Source organism: Anolis sagrei, chromosome 4 (assembly GCF_037176765.1).
Source record: "Anolis sagrei isolate rAnoSag1 chromosome 4, rAnoSag1.mat, whole genome shotgun sequence".
NCBI lineage: Eukaryota > Metazoa > Chordata > Lepidosauria > Squamata > Dactyloidae > Anolis > Anolis sagrei.
Window position 1 is genome coordinate 190,548,955 of NC_090024.1, and position 9,378 is coordinate 190,558,332.

The window sequence follows — 9,378 nt, forward strand, 5'->3', positions numbered from 1 at the left end:
ATCACACCAACTTTTAAAAATATGATGAATGGTACATTACAGCGGACTACAGTAAAATCTGCACATTTCACATTATATTTGTGTAACACAAGCCAACAAGTATTTTTCATCAGATTTAATTTTAGGTCATTTAGATGGTTTTTTGTGCTGAATTCAGATCTGTGTTTATTTTTTCTCTATCAGGTATAGTTTTTGTGATGAGGTTAATCAAATAATTAATGCACTGACACACTGATATCAATTAGATTCTCTTGATATCAGTGCATAAATGCATTAATTATTTGATTAACCTCATTGCAAAAACTACACATGATGGAGAAAAAATAAACACAGATCTGAATTCAGAGCAAAAAAACTCTTTAAGAATCACTCAAAATTATATCTAATGCAAAATACTTGTTGGCTTGTGTCATAAAAATTCTCCTTATTGAGACCCACTTCTCTTGCTCCATACTCCACTTTTCACAGCCGAGACCTTTCATTCACAGAAAGGTAAGACTACGAGAGAAGGAAAACTAAAACATCTGTGTTGGAGGCCTCCCTGTGGACTTCAATCCCACCAGAACAATATTTCTGGAGAAAGTTTTGAATATGATAAATCAGATTATTGCCCACATTTAATTACTTTTTTATGTATGTTAATTTGAAAGTGTTGTTTTAACTTTGGCATACAAGGCTACAAAGCCCAACATAAATTAATAGATGTAAGATATTTTGCAGATGAAGTTTGGAAATAATTTTTCGAGGGTTTGAAGAATAAGAGGAAATAGCTTTACATTTTGCTTTTGATTTAACAAAATTAGAGCTTGTACATATGTTTAGCACAGTGGGTTTTTTCATGTCAGAAGTGACTTGAAAAACTGTAAGTCGCTTCTGGTGTGAGAGAATTAGCTGTCTGCAAGGATATTGCCCGGGGATGCCTGGATGTTTGATGTTTTTACCATCAGGTTTCTCTCATGTCGCTGAATGGGGAGCTGGAGCTGACAGAGAGAGCCCAACCTGCTCTCCCTGGATTCGAACAGCTGACCTGTTCATCGGCAGTCCTGTTGGCACAAGGTTTCACCCATTGTGCCACTGGGGGCTCAAACACAACTGTGCATTCCTAGTCAGCATGAGAATGGTTAGCACTGAAATACACACTAATTTGCAGAATTGGAAGGTTTTCCATTGAAAATAAACGATGGCATGGAGACTGACTATGTTTTGTTTAAAAGTAATTATTAACACATCAAGAAATGCAATAATTAAATATTTTCATCATGCATATTAACAATAACATTTTAGAGCTCACAAAATGTTAATAAAATACAAGAACTTAAAGCTAATATAACATGCTTTGGAAATAGCCTGATATGCCCTCAGCTGTTAACCCACCTACACTGTAGAATTAATACAGTTTGACACCATTTCAACTGCTTTAACTCAATAATATGGAATCCTGATATGTGTAGTTTGGTGAGTCTTTGACAGAGAAGGCTAGATACCTTGTAAAACTACAAATTCCATAACTTCATAATATTGAGCCATAGAAATTAAGTGGTGTCAAACTGCATTAATTCTACAGTGAAGATGCATCAACATTGCAGAATCATAGAATCACAGAGTTGGAAAAGACCTCGTGGGCCATCCAGTCCAACCCCCTGCCAAGAAACAGGAAAATCACATTCAAAGCACCCCTGACAGATGGCCATCCAGCCTCTGTTTAAAAGCATCCAAAGAAGGAGCTTCCACCACACTCCGGGGCAGAGAATTCCATTGCTGAACAGTTTTCACAGTCAGGAAGTTCTTCCTAATGTTCAGATTAGTTCTTCCTTATGTTCTTCCTAATGTTCAGAGCTCTATTACAGTCTTCCCCAATCTATTAGTTTCCAGATGTACAGAAAAACAAACCTCATTACCCCTAACCAATATGTTGGCTGGAAGAGTAATACTTGTAGCACTGAACATCAGAAGGCTATTTGTTTGGAGAAGGTTGGATAAATATGTATACCCTGAATGGATAAATGATGTTAAAAGCAACTGATCTGCATGCCACAATCTTCAAAATGCACCCATTCATCCCTTTCCAAGCTTGGCAGAGATTTCATTTGTGACCTTGGACAACCAACGGAGTCCTCCTGCGCTTCATCTTAGCCATCTCTGCAAAACTGGGCTGACAGCTCTGCCCTTCCTTGCAATGGAGCCAGCAGGCTTAATTAGTGGTTAGGAAACTTCACATGAAAGGTGTTCTCAAATTCCTCATAATTATAAGCAAAAAGGAAAAAAAAAGAGTAAAACACCCACTTTTCCTTCTTTCAATATAAATACAGAACAAATCAAGGGAAAGGGAGGGGACAGCCTCGATCATATCACCTGCCTGTGAGCATGAATCTTAATAGACAGATGAAAGGGATGAGTTGGCATTTCATCATCAAAGCGAGTGCTTTCATTCTTGTGGACTTGGGCCACCTCCCATCAGTAGATGCACCAAAGAGCAGGCGGCAAGGCGGGTGGGGTGAAAAGGCCACGATTCCCAGCTGAGTGCTAGAAAGACAAAGGGTGGGGTCAGTCTGGGTTTGGATATGGGATAGAACGAAGCCAATCTCTTCTGCAAATAGCCCAACCAAACTAGCTGCAAAATTCACGACTGATGGTATAATAGATGAGAGAGGAAGGAACAAGACACATTAAAAAATCAAAAATGCATCAGCCATGCAGAGTCAACAGATAAACAAACAAGGAACAGTGATTGCCAGAGTGGCTGCACCAACATGTTTCAAGAGTGATTCACTGACACGCTGCCTAGTAGTCAGGAAATCCAGGACACACCCAGTGAGACATGCTTTGCAGCCTGGCTCCTTGGGTGTCACAAGCCATGCCAGCTTCTCTGTCAATGTTGGTCAATGAACCTTTGTAGGAAAAGGTGGCAGGCTCTTTTTGAGAGCCATGATTGGCTAGGAGTCAGACAGTGTGAGATGAGCATTGGGTCTGTTTCTCTAAAGCAGAGAGGTGGGGATTTCCTATTGCAGAGTCCTATGAGTCTTATACATCCAAACCAACCAACTACAGAGCAATTGCATTCTTGGTGCTGAAGATGAGAAAATGCAAATTAACCAAGGTGAGAAACACAAACATTGCTTCTTTAAAAAAAAACATTGCTGCTTCTTGCGTCTTTTATTAGGTTCTTTTTGTTACATTATGGAACTGTGCATTTGTACCTTCTGTGACATCAGCAGTCCTTGGACCAGTTGTATTTTTTCATTTTCTAATTTACTGCTATCAAATCTACAGATAAAGTGAACACCTTGACAATGATTTCAATCATAATATTTCACAATTAAGTGTATAAATATAGGTTATATGTGTACAAACCAAAGGACTGATCCCTTTAATGTAGAATAGTCCTCTATGTTTTGTGGGGTTAGGGATGCAGGACCCCTTCAAAAGTAGGGGGGCACAAATAACTCCCTATTATTATTTTCAAAATAGCCCATCCCCAGAAATCTCGAAGACCCCTTCTACACCACCATGTAATCCAGATTATCAAAACAGATAATCCACATTATCTGCTTTGAACTGGATTATATGAGTCTATACTGCCATATAATCCAGCTCAAAGCAGATAATGTGGATTTTATATGACAATGTAGAAGAAGCCTTAGTCCTAGAGCATTGCTTTTTAAACTGTGGGTCCCAACCGCAAATGGGTTCCCTTTGGCATTAAAAGGTTTCTGAATGCTATCCATTTACACAAATCTGTTAGCAACAATGTGCAGTGTATGGTGGATTCTGCAGAAAATGCTTCAGCTGTACTGGACAAAAAGGAAAATCAACCTGTTTAGTTAGGCTTGCAAATTGATTATCAGTACATGTTTGATTTTTATATCTATTTTATACACCTACTAGCTTGGGTACTACCTGGCAATGCCTGGGTTAGATATTGTGTACTTCTATTTATTAGAAGTAGTCATTGTTTCTTTTTTGATTTCATGATTGATCTCATTAGAAAATGCATAAAGATGTGGGTGAAATACATCTCCCAACAGCATGGGTCAATTCCCTCTAAACCCTACCAGTATTGAAAGTTGACCATGTTAGGTATGAGTGCCAAGTTAGGTCCAGATCCACCATCAGTTGGGTTCACAGTGCTTTCTGAATGTGGGTAAACTATAATTCTCTGCATTCAAGATCAATTCCCTCCAAACCCTTCCAGTATTTTCTGTTAGTCATGTTGGGTATGCATGTCAGGTTTGGTCCAAGTCCATTTTTGGTTGGGTCCCAGTGCTCTCTGGCTGCAGGATGAACTGTAACTACCAGCATCCAAGGTCAATTTCCTCTTAACCCAGCCAATCTTTAAAGTTGGTCAGGATGGGTATGTATGTGTGCCACGTTTGGTCGAGATCCATTGTTGGTGGGGGTCAGAGTGCTCTTTGATTGTGGGTAGACTATAATTTCTATCAGCTGGGGTCAATTCCTCTAAACCCCTTCAGTATTTTTTTTATGTTGGTCATGGTGGGTGGGTGTGCCAAGTTTGGTCTAGATCCATGATCGGAATCACAGAGCTCTCTGGATGTGAGAGCTATTTTGGAAGCTACATACAAACATTGATACATATGCAGATACATTCAAATGTATTTTCACTTTTATAAAATGTACAGCCAGAAAAGAGTCAGAACTGGAAAATGTTTAAGAAGCCCTGCTCTAGTGTGACACTGTGGTCAATTTCCACCAGATGTTGACCATAGAATTATTGGAAAATCTAGAAATGTATTGAGAAACATTCTCTGGAATCTCTGGGTTCTTATGATCAACATTGGGCAAAGGTTGACCATAGAGTAGGGATGGACAAACTTCTGCCCTCCAGGTGTTTTGGACTTCAACTCCCACAATTCTTAACAGACTACCGGCTTTAGGAATTATGGGAGTTGAAGTCCAAAATACCTGGAGGGCCGAAGTTTGCCAATCCCTGCCACAGAGTTTTCCCAATCAAATCCACAAAAGTTAAACCCATAAATGTGGAGGGCCAACTGTATGGCAGTCAACATATCACAAATGGGTTGTGTGTTTTCCGGGCTGTATGGTCATGTTCCAGAAGCATTCTCTCATTCTGAATGTTTCTGGAACATGGCTATTCAGTCCGGAAAACACAACAACCCAGTGATTCCAGCCATGAAAGTCTTCGACAACACCTATCACAAATTATTTATTTCTTAGCTCTCCAATTGGTTCCGTTCCAAACCAATATGTATACCTTCTTCAATGGGCTAACAATTTTGTTTATAATAGCTGGAGTGGCCATTTCTCCTACAATGTCTTGTAGGGCTCATTTAAAATATATGTCCATCTGCTACCTATTCTCAGTTTTTCCAGGGCTCAGTCAGGGGATGGGTTGATTATGTGTCATACAGCAATGAGTAAGACTACTATAGGTCTAAAAAAAAAAAGCCTTACAGCAGGATTCTGGAGCTCTTTTCTGCTATCCACACTGCAGAATAGTAACAGTTTCACATCACTTTGACTGATAGTTCCATCCCATGGAATCCCTGGATTTGTAGTGGCACCACAGCACTCTAACAGGGAAGGGTAAATAGCTTACAAAACCCAGATCCAAGAATACCATAGCAGGGTGCCATGCCAATTAATGTGATGTCAAACTGCTATGATTCTGCAGTGTGGATACAGCCTTTGTCAAACTTCCAGCATACATTTCAAAGATCACCTTCAACCAATAATAACTGTGGGCATCGCATTATTATAATTTGGCCACTCCTGATATAATTTTCTTATACAGTTTATCATCACTATATATGTGAAACCTGTGTCATCACTAAATAACCTAACCACTTGCTATTTTTTATGGCAGGACAGACCAAAGTAGATGACAACTCTTTTAAACACTTACCTATTTGGAGCCTCTGGTGACGCAATGGGTTAAACCCTTTTGCCTGCAGGACTGCTGACCAATAGGCTGACAGTTCGAATCTGGGGAGCGGGGTGAGCTCCCCTCTGTCTGCTTCAGCTCCCTATGCAGGGACATGAGAGAAGCCTCCCATAGAATGGTAAAACATCCAGGCATCTCCTGGGCAACATCCTTCTAGACAGCCAATTCTCTCACACCAAAAGCGACTTGCAGTTTCCTGCTTCTTGGCAGGGGGTTGGACTGGATGGCCCATGAGGTCTCTTCCAACTCTTTGATTTTATGATTCTAAGTAACTCCTGACATGAAAGGGAAAAAAACTGTTTATTTGTCCTTCAGAGGTTTTTGTCTTTTAGGGAGATGATGTTAGAATGAGTAATTTTGCTTGTTGCAATCTCCTTTAAAGACACAACTGGTTGCCATTACTTCGTTATGTTGTTAGAAGAGTAACTTCTCATGTTCGTTGTTACGAATGTGCTTCTTTTTGTTTTTAAAAACACTTTAAAATATTGTAGTGTAATTACCATTCAAAAGCAACGTTTCCAGGGAAATTTGTAAACATTACTAATATACCAAAAATAAATTATATTACCTGAAATAAGATTGCTTTTTAAAAGTAACAACATTGATAACACAACATTCCCCCCAGAAGTAAGGCATTGCAATGAAACCCATTCCTTTACAGATAGTGTTGTTACATTCCAGCTAACATGTTACTTCTTTGTTTTCCCCTGAATAACTCCAATTTGTGTATGTTTTTGAAGAAGTGAGGACAGATAAAAGTTTGCATGAACTGAAACCATTTTGAAAGAGTTATGGGTTGAATATCCCTTATCCAGATATTTGAAATCCAAACTACTCCAAAATCCGAAATTGTCCACATTTGCTGTTGGGATAGTGACACCTTTGTTTTGTGTTAGTTCATTGTACAGAAACTTTGTTTCATGCATAAAATTAGTTAAAATATTGTGTATACAGTTACCTTTAGGCCCTATGTATAAAGTGTACATGAAACAAATCCATTTCATGTTTAGACTTGGGTCCCATCTCATTATGCATATCAAAGTATTCCAAAATAAAATAAAATAAATCTAAAATGCAGCATTTTTGATAAGGGATACTCAATCTGTTGTGCTTAAATTTTCAAACTGCCTTCATCTACCTGGAAAGCCATTGTCTGTCTCCAACGGTAAACTATGGCATAATAAACTGGAGGTAATGCTGCAAGTTGCAACCAATATATTACTGTTTTTTAAAGTCACACTTTTATTTCTGGTAATGATTGTTGACTATAGAACTTTTGGAAAGGCATGAGCTTTTAGAGACCACAATCTTTTGGGAACCCAGAATCTCCATAACCTTTTGGAGAAAAATGGAACTCACAACCATTTGAAAATCATAACTTTTTGTAAAAGTATGATCTTCCAGAGAAGAGCCAAAAACTCATTTGAGCCAAAAACTCATCTTCTCTTCAATGTTATATAACCATATGTACTTATGCAAGGCAATTTGCCTTTCAGCTGTTAGACTGACAGCCTAGTTGTCTCTGATCTGTTAGGAACAAAAATCATGCCAATGCACAAAATATAGCAGTTCTCCAGAAGTTAGTGCCTAAAAACATCTACTCCTCTATAAAATATCTTGTTTCTATATCATGTTCTCGAGAGACAAAAATAAAGTAGACTTCATTAAGGTTGTGACTACTCACAACCTTCATGTATTCAGCATACAGGTACATAACTGGTCAATCCAGTTACAGATAGGTCTGAAGTAGATTCTCTGTGCAGATAACACAGGGCATCTTTTTTATAATAACAGTAACATGAGTTGCTCTTAACAGTCCAAAGTCTAATGGCATCTCATGGAGTCTGAGCTTTCAGCAGCCCCAGATCTGATCATGTGGTCTGCAACCCCTCCCACAACCTCAAGAAATATAGAGAAAAAGGAAAGCTGCACACCAAAACATACTTATACAATACACTAAGCAAAGAGAATCCTATACAAACAAATTACTAGTGGAGGCTTGAAGAAGGCTGCTATTTCAAACAAGAACTGATTGGTTATTTCAGAGGAACAACAGATCAACTGGAATGAGTAAATACTAGTTCTGTATAGTATTTTGATAATGGCCAAACCAGATGCCTATCAGAAGCCAACGAACAATACAAGAATACAATGGGACACTCCTGTTTGTTTTTTTGTTTGTTTGTTTGTTTTGCCAGAAAGCAAAGGTGCATTGCCTCTGCAAGTTATGGTTGATATGACTAGATGAAAATAATAGTACTATTCTTCATTAATTTGATATTTTAAAAAGCCATCCAGTTTAGCAGACACCAACCATCACATCTTGTAAAGCAAATCCCATAATTTAAATAAATGCTGTGCAAAGTAATTATTTCTTTTTATTTGTCCTAGATCCCCTATCATTCAGCTTCATTGGACAAGGAGAGTTTCTTCTTGTTCACTTTCTTTAGGCAATATATAATAGTGTGTACCAATATTATTCCCTTTAACTTGTCCTTTAGCAGCCCCAACCATTATGTTATTTCCTCAAGCAGAAATTCCTCCAGCTCTCTTATCATTTTGGTTGGCCCTTTCTTTACCTTTTTCTGGTTCTACAGTTCGTTTTCTGAAGGGAGGCGATCAGAGCTGTTGTTATACATTGCCAAGTTGATTCTAATTGAATAATGATCTAATAAAGGGAAGACTTTAAAGAGCCTGAGTCATCAACTACCTTGCTCAAGTCTTGCAAATTCAGGTATGTAATTTCATTTATTGACTCCGCCTACCTGAAGCGCTGGCTTCCTCTTTTCCTTCTGACTTTCACTTTATTGAGAATTATTGTCTTCTCCAGTGAGTCACATCTACAGTATGATAGTTCCAGCTGAATAATCTTCTAAGAATTGGCTTTGATGTGCACTAGAACTTAATCATTTCTCTTTTAGATAATCCATGGCATCTGCACAATTATTCTCCTGTACCATATTTCAAATATCTTGATCTTCCTCCTATCAATGAGCAACTTTCACACCCTTCCCCAGAAAGCGGAAATAAGCCTGTGGAATCAGCCTCTTCCTTGCCAGTTGAGTTCTCCATGGTGTCAAGGTTACTCCGGATCTGCGGCCTCCTTCAGGGCTTTGCCACAGGCTGGAATGCCCTTCCTCTGGGGCCACTGCACCTGGCCAGGGCCTCTTGGTGCAAGGGAGGACGGAGGCATCCCCATGGACAAAGAGCAAGCAATAGGATTGGGAAGGGAAGTTTTAAAGGCTTTGGAGAAGGGCCTTGATCCCTACAGCATGTTCCCACCCAAAGTGCATGCCGGGACCAAGGAGGACCCCAACGTTGTCCCCTCAATCACAGACAAGAGCATCTGTGAGGAGGACAACAATATCGTGATCTGGTTCTGGGTCCACAAGAGCGAGATTCACTGCTGCCCTTCCTGCAGAGCCCATTACAAACTGGTTACCCACCAGTTGCCATGA

At 39.2% G+C, this 9,378-nt stretch overlaps 1 long non-coding RNA gene and 1 pseudogene across 1 annotated transcript; both read left to right on the forward strand.

Annotated features, from left to right (window-relative positions):
* The first annotated feature begins 2,867 nt into the window (after positions 1-2,867).
* On the forward strand, positions 2,868-8,923 carry LOC137096831 (uncharacterized). Its single transcript, XR_010909759.1, has 3 exons — positions 2,868-3,097; positions 8,518-8,654; positions 8,842-8,923. It is a non-coding gene; the product is annotated as an uncharacterized lncRNA (long non-coding RNA).
* A 125-nt stretch (positions 8,924-9,048) lies between these two features.
* On the forward strand, positions 9,049-9,378 carry LOC132772653 (cytochrome c oxidase subunit 5B, mitochondrial pseudogene; annotated as a pseudogene).